The 17,500-nt window shown below is 41.2% G+C and overlaps 1 long non-coding RNA gene across 2 annotated transcripts in view; it reads left to right on the top strand.

The window, feature by feature from the left end:
* Nucleotides 1-17,500, top strand: part of LOC310825678 — a 24,903-nt gene that overhangs the window by 3,229 nt on the left and 4,174 nt on the right. For both annotated transcript variants that reach the window (XR_014555429.1, XR_014555430.1), the window contains exon 2: nucleotides 16,783-16,873. This is a non-coding gene — a long non-coding RNA (uncharacterized lncRNA). The remainder of the gene's footprint in view (nucleotides 1-16,782; nucleotides 16,874-17,500) is intronic.

Below are 17,500 nucleotides of genomic sequence, written 5' to 3' on the forward strand. Positions count from 1 at the left end.
CTTGTGGCACATTTCTGTCTTACTCCCAGCCACACACCTCCAGGTCACTCAGCTTTCATTCACTAGACAGGTGGGAAGTAGCCCCACCAAGTCTCCAGTACACAAGCTGAACGGAAATTTGTCCTCAGGGGAGGCAGGGAAATCTGGCTGTAATTAAGACTTTGGCAGCCAAGCTTCCACTTCCCAAAGTGGTAACAACATGATTCTTTGCTGCATGCTGCTCATTCTATTCACTGGAGCCACCTATCGATGGGCAGGACAATGGATGTGACTGCTACTTCTGTGCAGTAGGCAACTTTCTAGCCTTGCAGAAATCAGAGGTGGGACATGCATGCACAGCTCTTTTCCATCCTTCATCCAGACAAGCACACATTCTAGCCAGGCAAAAGTAATTGAAGGTAGTGAAAAGCAGGGCTGTGGATTGGGCCAGATAGACTGGATTGGGCCAGATAGAAAGAGCTGGAGGGTAATATCCCCCAACTCTCAGACCAATATTCTGGTTTGGTGTTGTATTTTTCATTTTGATTGTTCATGCTTACTGTTTCTCTACTTCACCGTCTTTTCTACACTCATTCCAGTCCAGGGCCAGCCTATGTTGTTTTGCTGTCTGAGGCAAATGTACCTTTCCCCAAGGCAGATGCAAAAGCCAATTGGCCAAGTAGTTGAATCTTAACCCCAGTATTGGTGAAAGGGCAGTATCTTCCACTACATTTGAGGGTAGGAGGTGTCAGGCAGGCCATATGGCACTCACAGCTCTGTTCCCGCACTGCATCTCAGCATCTGCTGCCTGAGGCAGCTGACTCACTCTGCCTCATTGTAGGGCTGGCCCTGTTCCAGGCTATATTGGTTCTTGGGTACATTCAAGGGCTGGTGATATTGTTTAGATCAGGGGTTGTCAACCTAGTACCTACTGCACAGTAGTGTACATTTCAGGATTCTAAGTGGGCAGTCGGGGATTCTACAGCACAAGCTGAATCCTCCTTCCATTGAGCACTGGTGGGCGGTAAGGATATTTTACCATCAAGAAAGGTGCGTTAGTGGGTGGTAGGTATAAAAAGGTTGACTACCCCGGTTTAGATCATTTGGGCGATGCTACTGGTAGCTTCAGGGACGTCGGTGGCGCTGTGGGTTAAACCACAGAGCCTAGGACTTGCTGATCAGAAGGTCGGTGGTTCGAATCCCTGTGATGGGGTGAGCTCCCGTTGCTCGGTCCCTGCTCCTGCCAACCTAGCAGTTCGAAAGCACATCAAAGTGCAAGTAGATAAATAGGTACCGCTCCGGCAGGAAGGTAAACGGTGTTTCCGTGCGCTGCTCTGGTTCGCCAGAAGCGGCTTAGTCATGCTGGCCACATGACCCAGAAGCTGTATGCCGGCTCCCTCGGCCAATAAAGCGAGATGAGCGCCGCAACACCAGAGTCGGTCACGACTGGACCTAATGGTCAGGGGTCCCTTTACCGTTACCTTTTACTGGTTGCTTCTTTAGCTTCTTCAGATGCTTCCGGGTCATTCACTGCACTTCTATCAGGTGTTTAAACATTGCAGGACTGCTAGGAACTAGGTTATGTGTACCTTTGGCTATGTCTCCTTGCATAATACCTCCTCATGATTGGTTTCCTGGGTGTGAGACAGTCCTATTCCACATGCTACCTTTTGCAGAGGTGAGGATGGCAGTGTCACAGAGTCAAGACATTCCCATTCCTAGCACCTACATTAGACATTTTCCCTTTTCAGGTGTGTCAGGTCATTCACTAATAATTCTGGTACTAGTTTAAAATGTGTGGATTTTTTTAAAAAGCCCCCTCCTCCCCCTGGTGGGTTGCTCCATGGTGTTTTTCATGGCTACACTGCTTTTAATTGGATTGTTTATCTGGTTGTTTTATTGCTGTTTTTATTGTAAAACGTGTTATCTTTTTGATTCATGGTTGTAAAATTATTTAAATTATTTTAGTAAACTTCTTCAAATGTTGCATAGAGGCAAACTGATAAATAAAGAAAATGTAAGATGTGACCAGACAGGTAATAATGCTTATAACTAATCCATAGGTGGGAGGAGAAGGATAGGTGACCTGTGGGGAAAGGCTGGCATATATAATTTAAGAATTGCCTCTCCCCCTTTCTATTCACTGTGTTTTTATATTCACTGGTCATAATTTATAAACCTCCCTCATGTTCTTCTATACCTGTCATTTTTCCGAAATAAAATGCCCCAGTGTTTGTAGCCTTTTTCAGAGTGAAGATTCTCCAGAAACTTGAACGTTTTTGTTTTCCCTTTCTAGTTCTGAGATATTCTCTTTTGCAACGGGAAACCATAACTTTACATAATTGTAGCCATATTTATTTGATGCGTTTTTTTCAGATAAATAAGCTCTCACTGGGACTTAATAAACACAAAGACGTGTATTTCTCCTATGTTGATAAGCATATGTTACATATACAGCTCTCTTTAGACCCCTGTCTTATTCCTGACATTAGCTTTCCTCTTTTCACTGCCTGAATGCAGTTTCCTGTTTGGATGTAAAGCTAAACCACAGTTTAGTGCTAGGCAAATAAACATGGGCTAGTCTCAAACTTGCAAGCTGCTTCCTCCCCTATTCTTCTCCAGCACAGCCACGAGACAGTGGAAGCATCTGTTTTCTAGTTTAAACACAATCTAGGAGCCACATTTAGTTTAAATAACAGTTTATTGAAAGGGAACAAGTCATGAAACTTGGCTAACTTCAAACCCCCTTTTCCTCCTGCCATTTACTTTGAATTTTCTAGTGCCTGAAAGAACAGTGGCCAGATAAAACAAGTCAGGGTCTTTTCTGAACTTGTCTTGTTTCAGTATAAAAATGGGAAGCATCCACTTCCTGGTTTGAACTAACTAGTTTGTTGCTACATTTCAAACCATAGCAAACCATAGCTTAAACTCCGGGTTTCATGAAATAAGCCATGAAAAGAGAAAATGCTGATGAATCAACAAAATGATTAAAAAGAAACAAAGTTGGGGGAAGCAATTTAATGAAACCCTTTTTCTAATTACTTGGTGAATGCCACAATCTTTTTGTTCTACAGTACATATCAGTGTTTCTTGCCAGCTCTAATCTGAAGATAGCAAAAAACAAAATTCCTTAGGTGACATAGAACCTCCCTAACTAGGCTCCTTCATGTAGCTCTAAAATATGGTTTAATATTATGTTCAAACTGGGCCAGAATAACTTTTAACTCCTTGGATAGTAGCTATTTCGACTCCATCAAATTATATGATAATGGGCTTTTTAAAAATCCTGATGTGCATAATATTCTACTTACATAGGTTGGATTTCATCATTTTCTCAGTTTGGAGATTGGCTACTGCCTCTTTAGGTGTGCCCAAGATTTTGAGCATGTTTGGTAGAATTGTTCTAAGCGCTGTGGTCTAAACCACTGAGCTTCTTGGGCTTGCCAATCGTACGATCAACGGTTCTAATCCATGTGACGGGGTGAGCTCCCGTTGCTCTGTCCCAGCTCCTGCCAACTTAGCAGTTCGAAAGCACACCAGTGCAAGTAGATAAATAGGTACTGTTGCGGCGGGAAGGTAAACGGCGTTTCTATCTGCTCTGGGACTCGTCACAGTGTCTGTTGTGCCAGAAGCAGTTTAGTCATGCTGGCCACATGACCTGGAAAGCTGTCTGGACAAATGCCTGCTTCCTTGGCCTGAAGCGAGATGAGCGCCGCAACCCATCATTGCCTTTGACTGGACTTAACAGTCCAGGGGTCTTTTAGCTTTACCTTTACCTCTTTCTTTGAACATGTCATATCACAAACTGTTGAACATTTCCTCTGTTTACTATGTGGCAGGGGAGTAGAGGTGTGGGCTTTGAATCCTGACCATTGTCCCTCTCAGATTCCCCCCCCCCCCTGTCTACATGATTATTAATATCAACTTAGAACCTTATAATAGCGATGTGGAACTTCCTTCTGTGGGTGACATTTTCTCTCCCTAAGCAAGAATCGTCCTGTTCTATTTTTACAATTCTAGCCTTAATAATGCTTCTCAGATCACACAGTGACTTCGTTGGGTTCAGCCCATTGTTTTCTTCATTCATGTCCTCCCTTTTCAGCTTAATTGCTAAAATAATTTATGTGAAGAGCTTTGAATACTTGAAATGCTCATATGAATTATAATCATTATTAACAATGTTATTATTTGGAAGAGAGTTCTGTGTTGTTGTTTTTAAAGAAAATCTTCCTGCTTTTATAGCTGCCATGACACTGCTGTTTAACCATGATGGCAGCCTTTGGGGTCCATTGTTCTTTGAGCCTCTTTCAATAACAGGATTAAATAACCTTCAGATCTTCTGGAGAGATTTGTCCTTAGAGTTCAGCTTTTGTTTAACTAATCCTTTCGCTTTTGAGAATTTCCCCCTTTTGTTTGTAGTATTTCTGACCTGCCTTGCAGCATATTGTTCCAAAAGTGTTTACATACTTTTACATTACAAACCCACACACTAAATTATCAATCAATCAATCAATCAATCAATCAATCAATCAATAGTATAGGAGCAGAACTCCTAAGAGAGCATCCCCAAGCTTCTAGGATCATTGGATTCTACAGATCTCTTTCCACTGGCAGTGCTTCACACATAATAGACTGAAGTGTGTCTCTGGACATGTCCTGAGAAAGGCCAAAAATTATGCCAGCCCCTAGACCTCAGGTAGACAGTCAATTGGAGGCTTGGTTGTTGTTTTTTAAGCCTCACATGTGGGATGGGAAAGGACCTGACCCCACTTACTATTACATTAAAATTCTGGGTAGCTAAAACCAACAGTTATTATTACATTTACTAATTTTTACTGATGTATTATTTCTTTTGGCATCTCCGTATTGGATCAAGGTGACATTCAATGAAAAAAGTTTCAGCTTTTGTTGTGTATTTCCCCTCTGCTCTGATTCTGTACATAAGGCTGTTCTAAGACTGGATTATTAATTGATTGAACGATACATGTTCTTTAACTCGCAAAGCATCATCACAGAGAACTACAGCCTACTGTGTCATTTTTGTAGATTTTATATCCAGCAATATCTGTATCCATTAACTTTCACTGTTCCACTGGGTTCCCCCTGCAGAAGTTTCTGTGGTGAGGAGAGTAAGAAGAACCTGCTAATGCTTTGCAAGCCATGAGAACATCCGTCCAAGGAGCCCTGGGATTTTGCATGACATTTTAATTTTTCACTATCTCTGCCCAGTGTGTAAATAACTTTTATCCAAACATCTGATTATCCGAAATGATCTAGGCAACTGCAGCGCAATTTTCAGTAGTTCACCAAAGGGTGTACTGGAATGTTTGCCTGTCTTTCTGTCCTGACAAGTATTTAGAATAGTTCAGGGGGGAAAAACCTGTAATTTGCAGCGAGAAACTACTGAGGAAATTCTTAGAACTGGGTGGTTAAGCTTCATTGCTACATGAGAGAAATCACATGCCTACAACTTTAAGAATCAGAACTTACTATTAACTGCACACCCAGAAATCTGGTTGGGTGTCTTAGTTGGAGTGTACAATTTATGACGTAGATCAGGGAGTTGTATGTGCTGTTGTTAAAAACTAGGATATAGTATGCCAGAGGTAAGCCCCAGCAGTGACTGGGCCATGGAATCTCCAGGGGTACACAGCAGCACTCAGAATGATCAAAGTAAAATATCCCTTCCTTCTAATATTGTAAGCTTTTAATTTAACAACAGAATGCTTCCGCATTCTTGATGAAGAATCCATATGGGACATCTGCTCCTTTGCCTCAAAGTATTTTCATGCGTTGCAGCAGAAATCACCAAAGCAGCCACAGCGCAGGACTTCTTGTAATTCACTGCCCAGGCATAGCGCAACTTTAATAGTGCAATGCTATATATGGAAGTAAGTCCCATTGATTTCACTGCGGCTCATTCCCAGGTTAAGTAGATATCGGATTGCAGCTTAAGGGGGACTTAATTAAGGTTAAGTCCTGGTCTGTTGTATTCTCTGTGGAATGAAGCTCTTTCTTTTGAACAAACTAGAAGAGGATAGGATGATGGATTAAAAAACACCAACAACTTTTGGATATAACATTGAATCTAGCTAAATTCTACTCAAAGTAGAACCTTCCGAAGTTTGTCATGCCCATTAATTTCAGTGGGTCTGCTCTGGCCATGATTAATGTTGGATGCAATGTAACTTTTTGATACAATGGGTAGCTGAAATATCAATCTGCTCTTAAGGTACCTTGCATATGATAAAATAACTTTACGTTTGCGGGCAGTATTGCTTCTGAATACCAGTTGCTGGCAGCCACAAAAAGAGGAAAATGTTTGAATCCTGTTTGTGGGTTTCTTGCAGGCAACTGATTAGCCACTGTGAGAACAGTATGCTGGACTGATCCTGCAGGCTCTTCCCATGAGCTTGTTTTCCATTTTTCCAGCGGCTGATCTCAGGCCAACTTCTCTGATCAGATTGGCCAGTGGCTCACAAGGAAAAGTTCATCACCGATTCTAGCCTTTTGAAAAGAGCAGTTCTGGTGTAAGAAAGATGCTAGAATAAATTCATACATATCAGATACAAAACCAACTGACATCCCTTGTCTGAGAGAAGGGAGTAAAGAAGGGGACAACTGCAAATTTGAAAATACTGCACAGATCTACCTCCACATTGTTCTCATTTTGTTGGGTGGGAGTAGAATCTGCCTAGAGAATGCTAGCAGCAGCATAAAAAATAAATAAATTAGGGTGATATAACTGAGGACAGGAGTGTAGATTTGTAGGAACCAGCAAGAAAGGAAGAACTCCAAACTCTTATATGGTTTTCTCTAATACACACATTTGTCAATACAAACGTGTTCTTGTAGACACATATATGTCATATCTATGGAGATCCCTGTAAGAGCAATCCCTGGTTATGAAATAGGTCTTTTAAGGCCCATTCTCTTTTAAAGATACGTATTAAAAGAGGGAAAAAACTCTTGATAAAACAAATGAATGGAGAATCTGAGTCCATAGCAATAATGTAATCGGAGATATATTGTGAAGGTAAGAGCTGCTTTAAAATATTCAGATATGAAGAGCACAGGTTATTTTGGCTCACTGTGATAGCTCAGTATTAAGTATTCCCTTTTATTTAATACAAATCTCTGCAAATCCTAGTCTACAGTGAGCTTTCAGAATGAAACCATGCATACTGCAGACACTTTAAAAGATGTGCAAAAAACCCCTGCAAAATTGCTCTTGTGAAAATGTGGAAAGATAAACTCATAATGCCAGTGAAAATTAGAATATATCTTTTAATAGCTTTTAAAAACGTATAGTATTAAGTACATAGAAGCAAAATTGGTTTCTCTATCACACATTTGCATATTTGTCATATGATATTTGTTTTATTTGGACAGATACCGATATGACTAGAACCACCACAGAGCAGTGCCACCCACTGCTAACTCGGACAGCCACTGCAGAAGGATACCATGGTTGATGGTTCTGAAGTCTGCTGAGAGGGTGAGGAGAATTTACAGGGACACATTTTCCCTGCCTCTCCCTCAGCAAGAGATCACCATACAGGGCATCCGGGGCAGTTTCTGTGCCTAAACCCCAGATGAAATCAGTTTCCTCTAAGAGCGCCTGGATCTGGTCCACGACTACTTGCCTAAGAACCTTGCCCAAGAAGGGGAGATTGGGATGTTAGGGAGGGATCTGCCACTGAAGTATGTACAGCACTGAGGGATCATACATTTATTATAGGTAGGGATAGGTAAAGGTAAAGGCACCCCTGCCCGTATGGGCCAGTCTTGACAGACTCTGGGGTTGTGCGCCCATCTCACTTAAGAGGCCAGGGGCCAGCGCTGTCCGGAGACACTTCCGGGTAACGTGGCCAGCGTGACATCGCTGCTCTGGCGAGCCAGAGCTGCACACGGAAACGCCGTTTACCTTCCCGCTAGTAAGCGGTCCCTATTTATCTACTTGCACCTTGACGTGCTTTCGATCTGCTAGGTTGGCAGGCGCTGGGACCGAGCAACGGGAGCGCACCCCGCCGTGGGGATTCGAACCGCCGACCTTTCGATCGGCAAGCCCTAGGTGCTGAGGCTTTTACCCACAGCGCCACCCGCGTCCCATAGGTAGGGATAGATATTCTGTAATGCTCAGCTCCAGAACCTGACAGCTTAGGAGATGTTTGAAGTAGGATATTTTTGCTTATTGTACTGTAACTTCCTCACAGTTGCACCTTTTAAACGTAAACATGTAAATGTTTTTTATTTTTATTTGGCAGTTTCCGATTTACCACAAAAGGGCATTTGGTGTTTCTTTAATTCCCCTGCTACCTGCAATTCGTTAACATTGTTTTTCGTTTTGTATCGCATTTCATCTCACTGAGAAGAAAGCAGTATGGGGGGGGGGGAACCCTGTAAATAAATAAATTTATCAGAATTGTTGGGAGGCCCTGGGACATGGTGATACTCATTATATTCGCTAAAGCGCAATGCAGCTATAAACTTTGAGCCTTTAAAACCAGCAAAGCCATCTGGAGCAATTCTGCAACAATATGTTTTAATTACGTAACACCGGATTGCAGTGTGTTGGGTAGTTTGTAATTTTAATAGCTTTTTAATAAATTCAGGATGATGGCAAAGTGTGGAAAGGCTCGTTTATTGGGGCAGGTTGGCAGCCACCTGGATATGAGCCCTTTATTTAATCCAGTCCCAGTACACAGGAACCCAGCATTCATCACAATAACATGGTGTGGCTAAGTGAGATGTTTTGGAAGTATGTTAACTAGAGCTGATTACATTTCTTAAAGGTAAAAAGGTAAAGGACCCCCGGTTAAGTTGAGTCAAAGGTGACTATGGGGTTGTGGTGCTCATCTCACTACAGGCTGAGGGAGCTGGCGTTTGTCCACAGACAGCTTTCCGGGTCATGTGGCCAGCATGACTAAACCGCTTCTGGCGCAATGGGACACCGTGACGGAAACCAGAGCACACGGAAATGCCATTTACCTTTCTGCCACAGAGGTACCTATTTATCTACTTGCACTGGTGTGCTTTTGAACTGCTAGATTGGCAGGAGCTGGGACAGAGCAATGGGAGCTCACCCTGTCGCGGGGATTCGAACCGCTGACCTTCTGATCGGCAAGGCTCAGTGGTTTAGACCACAGCGCCACCCTCGTCAACTAGCCATAGTTAATATATCTATGAGCTTTGTCCGCACACCAACACTAGTTTTAAGTCAGGCAGAACATGTGACTTTCATTGAATACTCACAGGGCAGATCTGGTGTTCTTAGTGGGAGGAAGCCCTACGGAGGAAGAGTGAGTCCTTGGGAGTCCTAGTTACTGAAAGTTACCTACAGATCAACTTTATTTTGAAGTGAGTTTTTAGTGAGAAGGACGGGCCATGTGAGTTTAAAAGTGTGATTTCTGAGCAGAAGTTTGGAACCCTGTGACAGCTTCAGGTTTGCATCTTTCTATGTTTGGATTAGGGTTGAATGCTTTTTAACCAAGCCCTCTTCAGTGCAGTATAGAATAATATAATTGTAGAGTTGGAAGGGACCCTGTGGATCATCCAGTCCAACCCCCTGCAATGCAGGAATATGCAGCTGCCCCATACAGGGATTGAACCTGCAACCTTGGCGTTATCAGCACCATGCTCTAACCAAGTCCGCTGTTGAGGGCTCTAGTAATAGCAAGTGATAATGTTTATTTGTCCCTGCTGATTTCTGCATCTTGAGCTGCTTCTAAAGGCTCAAGAACAGGCCAGCTTTGGTTTTTTTCTTGGCTAGTTGGCAACTCTATCCCATGATAGGTGGGATTTGGAGGGGAGCAATTACATAGTTCCCATTATTCACAGAGAAGCAGGAAGTATTTGCAGATATTTGCTGTTTCATAACCATTTTAACTTCATATACATGGTCTTGTGAATTGCAGGTTCTATATACAATATTACTGTTTTATACAGTATTACCTAACCTCGCTAATTCAAAACAAGTTCGGCAAGGAGCCGCTACTATTCATGTTACAATCCGGAAACTGAGTCTGAGAAGCTGTGGTTTAATATTTGACTTAGCAATGTTAATATCATTTCTGTAAGCAGTAACTGTTTTGTCTATTAAGAGTTCTGCTTCTATTCCCTTTAAATCCATGTTATATATGGTCAATTAACTGGTTTTGATTTGTCTGTGATGTTTCACTGGCCCAAATATATATTTTATGCAAATAATTGTTATATTTTGTCTTCATCCACTTCAATCAATTTCAAAACATACATTTATTCAATCAATTGCTATACCACCCTTCAATAATAAAATTCTTCCAAAGGCTCTAATATCAAAGTATGACAATAAAGTACAATAAATATGATTTAATACCATCTCAGTCATTTCAGTGTATCCCCATATTATTAAAATTAACAACCAAGTGCAGTCCAACATTAAAAAGTACAGCCACCAGATCCAGATCACACTATCAGATCCCTAGCCAGAGTGGCTGTAAGTCAATGTAAAAAGGCCTGTTTGAGAGTATCCAAGACTGGGGCCATCTTAATATCTCTAGAGATTGTATTTCACGATGGTTGGGCCACTATGGGCTTTATTTTCTCCAGCCCGGTTTCGTGTGCTGGCAGGCATCTCAACAGGGCTTCAAATACATACCTTAATATTCAGGTTTGTACAGGTGTAGATGGTGCTCTAATTAGCCTGGTCCCAAGCTTTCATAATCAGCACTTTAAATTGGATCCAGAAAAAAATGGTACTAGCCTGCTGCAATATCTTCTGATGCTTAACAGAAGTCTGCCTTTTATACCAGCTGAAGCTATAAACAATTTCTGAATGAAAGGCAGCCTCACACACAACATGTTGCACTAGTCTAGTCTGGGTCTCACTAGTAGTAGACTGGCAACTGGCAAGGTCCACTCTATCTAGGTGAGGCACAGATGACGACATCACTGGTGAGCCTCTGTTGCTTAATTAAAGCACATCTGTTTTTCCAGGCTTTCGGAGGGTTTGGCTGAGCCTGCTGTGTAATGCGGATTCTTTGTATTATTATTATTATTATTCTGCTGCTGCTAATTTGTGTCTTAGCTGCCGTTTTGTTTTAAGCGCTGTGGTGTTTATCTTGTGTTAGAAACTGCTTTGGGTCCACAGCGGTGGTGAAAAGAGGTCCACAAACTTTATAAAGAAACAAATTGGCATATCAGATTAAGCTGATGAATGTTCTTGTGGCCCCAGCTGCTTATTAAAAAGGTAAAGGGACCCCTGACCATTAGGTCCAGTCGTGGCCGACTCTGGGGTTGTGGCACTCATCTTGCTTTACTGGCCGAGGGAGCTGGCGTACAGCTTCCGGGTCATGTGGCCAGCATGACTAAGCCGCTTCTGGCGAACCAGAGCAGCACACGGAAAAGCCGTTTACCTTCCCGCCGGAGCAGTACCTATTTATCTACTTGCACTTTGATGTGCTTTTGAACTGCTAGGTTGGCAGGAGCAGGGCCGAGCAACGGGAGCTCACCCCGTCGCGGATATTCGAACCGCCCACCTTCTTATCGGCAGTTCCTAGGCTCTGTGGTTTAACCCACAGCGCCACCCGCGTCCCTAACTAGTTTGTGCCAAATCCAGAAGTACTCCAAAGAGGTGAACCTTGTATTTTACGGGGAGTGAAATGCCATCCAAGACAACTTGCAATTCTCTATCCAGAGCAGCTCAAGCGATATAATGCAGTCCAGAGCAGGAATAAACAAGGTTCTACAATAAGGAATTACTCATGCAAGCGAGTACAGTTGACACACAATTGTGACGTGTATGTCCTTTTGGGACCTGGAAGAGGGTGGGACGACATGGGACGAGGCTCTTCAGAGGGCCGGGAATGGAACCCCCATGTGAAATACAGGTAATAAATACTACCTGTATTAGTCAAGTTGCAATTGAGGATGGTGTAAAGCACAAAGCGCTTCCAAATCTTTATCCTTGTCCCAATTACTGCATGAGGCTTTCTAGGTCATAGCCCATGACTGAGGAACTAAGTTGTGTCAAGTTTTTATTTATACTTCCTCCCCAAATAAATTAATAAGATTTAGAATTTCCATGTTTACGTTTTATTTTTTATTATTACTATTTTATTGCCTAGTGCCAATAGATGAGAAAACCCCCCACACGCATTCATATAAGTGTTAACTCAAGAACTCACCACTCTTTACAGGTTCTTCTGTTCAGCCTGTTTGTCCTCATGGAAAATGAGGTACCCAAAAACAAATATAATTTCAAAAGTCAGGGGGCAAATGTGTAAATATATATATAGCACAGATGTCCTTACTATGATTCTGCTACTGTAGACAATAGTCCAGTGTAAAGCATTGAAATTCACTATTTTGAATCATACTTTCTTTTTTCTACTCGCATAATGCGGGTGGTAAGTAGAGATTATAGCAATTAGTCTTTTGAGAAATAATCTTTAGAACCAAAATATCATTTTAAGTCTACAAACTTAAATATGCATAAAAAGTGTTTTTCTGCATTGGGGAAAATGGTTTTTAACAGTTACTCCATTTCCCAGGTTTTCTGAGGTATTGCATTAAATGAAAAACCTCAGTCAGTAGCTTCTGCATTTGCCTATTTCTGGTGTTAATTATCTTTTGTTTGCCCTTGATAATCCTGAGGTTGGTATGCAGATAATGAAGGCTGCAGAATCATCTCAGAGTGGAAAAAACAATGGCATTGTCAATTCGGCATCACAACACTTTATAAATTATGAATGTTATCTACATTAAGGAGAATAGTAGACTTTTAAAATTACTTCCATGAATAGATTAAATTACAAGTATTATTACATTTCATTTTATTAAGTGCATCTTAGTAGTTATTAGAGCAAATGAACATGTTCTCTCAATTACATAATAACATTAGAACTAAAAATTATGCATCAACACTCCCAAATGCATAATGCAGCTTTGTATATTAATCACCCCAAACAATATTTTTCAGTTTATATGGAGACAATTATTACCTGTCCAACAATAACATTGTTATTGGTTTATTAAAATTCAAGAACTCCCTTTCTAGATAAAAGCTTGGTTTTCTTCTTTGACTATTTCAGAAAAAGGTTTCAGTCTTGGCAACAAAAATGCAAATCTTGTAATGATTCAATTTTAATCTAATTATATAAAACAAAGCTTATATATTGTACTTTTAAGTGAACTTGAGAAAGTAGCAGTAATCTGTCGCTGCTTTTTATTTTAGTTTAGAAAGAGGCAACTTAAGAAAAGGAAAAAAAGGTACACAGATCTGTTTTGAAGAGGTCGTGTGTATGAGGTTTGTTCTAGCTACCATAATAATAGCCCTTTCCTAGACATTTTGTTTCCAATCCCTATAGCTGGCCGCTTAGCCCCGGCGTCGCCCCCAAGGTGGCCAGGTAAGCAGCCAATATGAAAGGCAATGGGGAAGAACACATTAGAAGGATCTCTACTGTGTTTTCTTTTAAATGTACTGTTTTTGGGGTGCAGTCTTACCACTGCTAATACACTGCTAAATCCACTAGTGTCAGTGGGGCTCACAAGTGACTAGGACCAGTGCTTTTTTTCTTGGGGTATGCTAGGGTACGCAGACCCCTAAACATTTTGTGAATGTCCATTTTCTGTATTTATTTTTCCTGATTTGAACAATAAAATGCTGATTTTCTTGAGTCAAAATGAGAATACCCCTGACCTTTTTTTTTTTTAGAAAAAAAGCACAGACTAGGACTGTGTGTTTATAAGGCAGCCTTTCATAATATAATAGTTTAAATCACACACTTATGTATAGAATAAGTTTCTGAAACAAAATAGCATTTAAGTGTGTGTGTGCGCGCGCAGCAATCAGCTTAAGCTGGGAAAACATTTGGACCCTGAGTCCTTAATGGTTGGAGCTCTTTTCCAAAAACTGGAATTAGGAGCTGGTAACTACTGAATTGAAGACTCCTCCCAACACAGCGGGGAGGGGAACTACTATGAGCAATGCAACATTTATTTATTTTTAGTCTCTTTCTGCAGTTTTGGAATCTAGTGGGATCTAGTTGTGCAACCAGTTCTGTGACTCAGGCATGGCCAAACTTGGCCCTCCAGCTGTTTTGGGACTACAATTCCCATCATCCTTGACCACTGGTCCTGTTAGCTAGGGATGATGGGAGTTGTAGTCCCAAAACATCTGGAGGTCCAAGTTTGGCCATGCCTGGTTTAGCTTCATAGCTTGAATCCTGTAGCAGCTTCTTATGCATACAGTGGGGTTGTCATGTATGAATAGAGCTATATTATTGTGCACAGGCAATGGGTTGTATTTTCAGTCTCTGGAGAAGGTGGAATGATAGAATTGTAAAGTTGGAAGGGACCCTGACGATCATCTAGTCCAACCGCCTGCATTGCAGGAATTTGCAGGATCAAACCTGCAACCTTGGCGTTACCAGCACCATGTTCTAACCAACTAAGCTATCCAGTAAGATACACAAAGGGAAACAATCTTCCCTCTTAAGCTCAGATTCAGTTTTCTTCTTTCTTTGGACCAAAAGAAGAAAGAAAGAGCTGAACAACGTAACACTGTTGTCAACAATGTTTCCCCACCAGCTGCCCAAGGCTGCCTTTGCATCTTTTTAGTTAGCAATGAAAAAAAATAATCTGATAATACACACATGGAGGGAGGGAACCGTTTAGGAAACGATCCAGCCAATTTTGAGTCCCAACGACTTGACTAGGAGAGTTAAGCACATGCTTAAACTTGTCTCCTTGAAGTGAATGGGATTTGAGAAGCAACCCAAACCCAAGGGGAGTTGGGACAAGTGGAGTTTGGAGTAGGCAGTGTCTCTGGCTGAACCAGGGCCGCCCCAAGACATTTTGGTTGCCCAAGATTTACCACTAAATGGTGCATTCTCCCTACCAGGGAAGAAGGGGCGAGGGATGATCTGCAACAGGAACAAGGGGGGAGGAATAATTATATATATCAGGATCCGCTGCCCCATGGAGTCTGCTGCCTGAGGTTGTTGCTGCATCTTACCTCGTGGTGGCCCAGCCTGGCCAGGGCTACGCTGGATGAAGTCCTTTATTCCACCTAAGCTGGAGATACTCGGGGGCTAAGTTCTCCATCCTGGTTTAGTTGGGGCTGTGCCGTTAACATATGAGAGTGCTGGAGGAGAAATAGTTAAACAGGTTACCCAATCAGGACCCAGGGGTGTGGAGTCAGAGGGACTATAAAACCAGCTCTGGGAGGGGCGAAGGGGGGAGTTCGTTGGGAGTTGGGTGGTTGGTTGGAGTGGGAGTGGTTGGTTGGAGTGGGAGTTTGGATTGCTTTGTTAAATGTGTTTAAAAGGATAAAGGGACCCCTGACCATTAAGTCCAGTCGTGGCCGACTCTGGGGTTGCGGCGCTCATCTCACTTTATTGGCCGAGGGAGCCGGCGTACAGCTTCCGGGTCATGTGGCCAGCATGACTAAGCCGCTTCTGGCGAACCAGAGCAGTGCACGGAAACACTGTTTACCTTCCCGCTGTAGTGGTACCTATTTATCTACTTGCACTTTGACATGCTTTTAAACGGCTATGTGGGCAGGAGCAGGGACCGAGCAGCGGGAGCTCACCCCATTGCAGGGATTCGAACCGCTGACCTTCTGATCGGCAAGTCCTAGGCTCTGTGGTTTAACCCAGCCGCTTTGGCCAAATTATGTGCTTGGTTTTTAAAGGATAATTGGAAGCTTCTGTTTCCCCCATCATGATCTGTTTAATAATAATAATAATAATAATAATAATAATAATAATAATAATAATAATTTTATTATTTATACCCCGCCCATCTAGCTGGATTTCCCCAGCCACTCTGGGGACTGACTGTCTCTTTTTATTACAATATTAGTTCTTAGCCCTAGTTAAGAGATCTTAATTAATATTAGTTAATATTAGTACTTAACCCCATAAACAAAATGGATCCTATTCTTACAGAGGCACCAAAAATAAATGAGAGATGAATACAGAATATATATATATATATATATATATATATATATATATATGGCAGATCACAGCTAATAAATCCATCTTGAATGCAAATGCATTAATCGGAATATGTGAGGCAAAATAATAAAATGCCAAGGCATAGCTCCTTTATCATACGAGGTTTTAACAACCATTGTGATTTCCTTGATTCAGCAAGAAGATTATTTAAATGTGTGGGAAAATGCATATTCCCTAAGAATATGAAAAAGGGGCTTACTTTCCCCTGGAAGTACAATAAGGTGTATTGAGTAAATAATTGTATTTAATCTTTGTTTTCAGTCGTTTTCCTCTGTAAAGGTTATGAAAGGCTGCATTCATGATAATTCAGATGATGCCTGTGGATTTATACCCAACCGTGCATACTTAATATCAGTAAACATACTAATTGGTCACTGCATGAAAATATGAGCAATTAGACACCTTTTACATTAGTGATGCTTTGAGTAATATAAAATGACCAGATGATCTGTTCTCTCCTGATGTTATTAGATAAAGTTAGACTTTTTTTATCACCGTTGTAGCAGATTAAAAATGCACAAGACAAGAAAGACATTGACTGGAACTAATGCACTTTGGTCTGACAAAATAACTAGCCTTTTTAGTTCCAATTAGCCCTCAGTTATCACGTACTAGCAACGATATCAAAAATTCAGCACCACTGGATTGTCTTTATAGCTGTCTAATTCAGTCAGTCTTCATTTTTTTGCTATTTAAAAAGTTTCAGGCATTACAGAGTTAACTATTCTCTTGAAATTACTCCTCTTTAAGAAGAAAAATCATATTACTTTCTTAATCTTTCTAATTCTTCTCTCCTAAGATCATCTTGGATTTGTTCCTTTAACACCGACTCTTAGTGCAGTCCTGATTTTCTGTATTAATGAATTGAGAAGATGACATCAGGCTCTTAGGTAAGTGCTGTAAGCTCAGTCCTATGAATTTGCAGCAAGGTACCAAGCATAAAGAAGAAATTATTCTTTGTCCATTTGCACATCAATGTTTCTTTGAAAGGTAATTAGCTTGATATTATGTAGGTAGCGCACAAAAGATCTTGTAGTAGTTTGTGATCTGTCTTTTGATCATCACAAGAAAAATTTCTGCTGGGAAATGAAAGGCAGACATAATTCACTAAAATTACACTGGATCCTCTCTAATCAATACAGATAAATCAAGTGTTTGTTGTGAAATCGATCCTCTCTTCTATTGAAATACATTGTCTTGATTGTTTTAGGGATAATTATTTCACCGGAAATTTTTATGATGATTAGGTGTTGCGACAACAGTAAACTTCCTTGACACAGGGCCATCAAATGTCTGTGGTTAAAAGTGCATTTGTATCTTCTAGCTTGAAGCGTTAGAGATATCAATACTGATTTATATGATTTCAAGGAATGTAATAGGGTGAAGCCTCTTTCTTTCTTTCTTTCTTTCTTTCTTTCTTTCTTTCTTTCTAAATGAACTGTCTCCATGTTTGTTTTGCTTTTATAAAATTGTTAGCTCTTGCCAACATAAATATTCAGTGATACAGAGTTTCCCTT

Source organism: Podarcis gaigeae (genome assembly GCF_964106915.1).
Source record: "Podarcis gaigeae genome assembly, chromosome: 10".
In the NCBI taxonomy this organism is placed as follows: Eukaryota; Metazoa; Chordata; class Lepidosauria; order Squamata; family Lacertidae; genus Podarcis; species Podarcis gaigeae.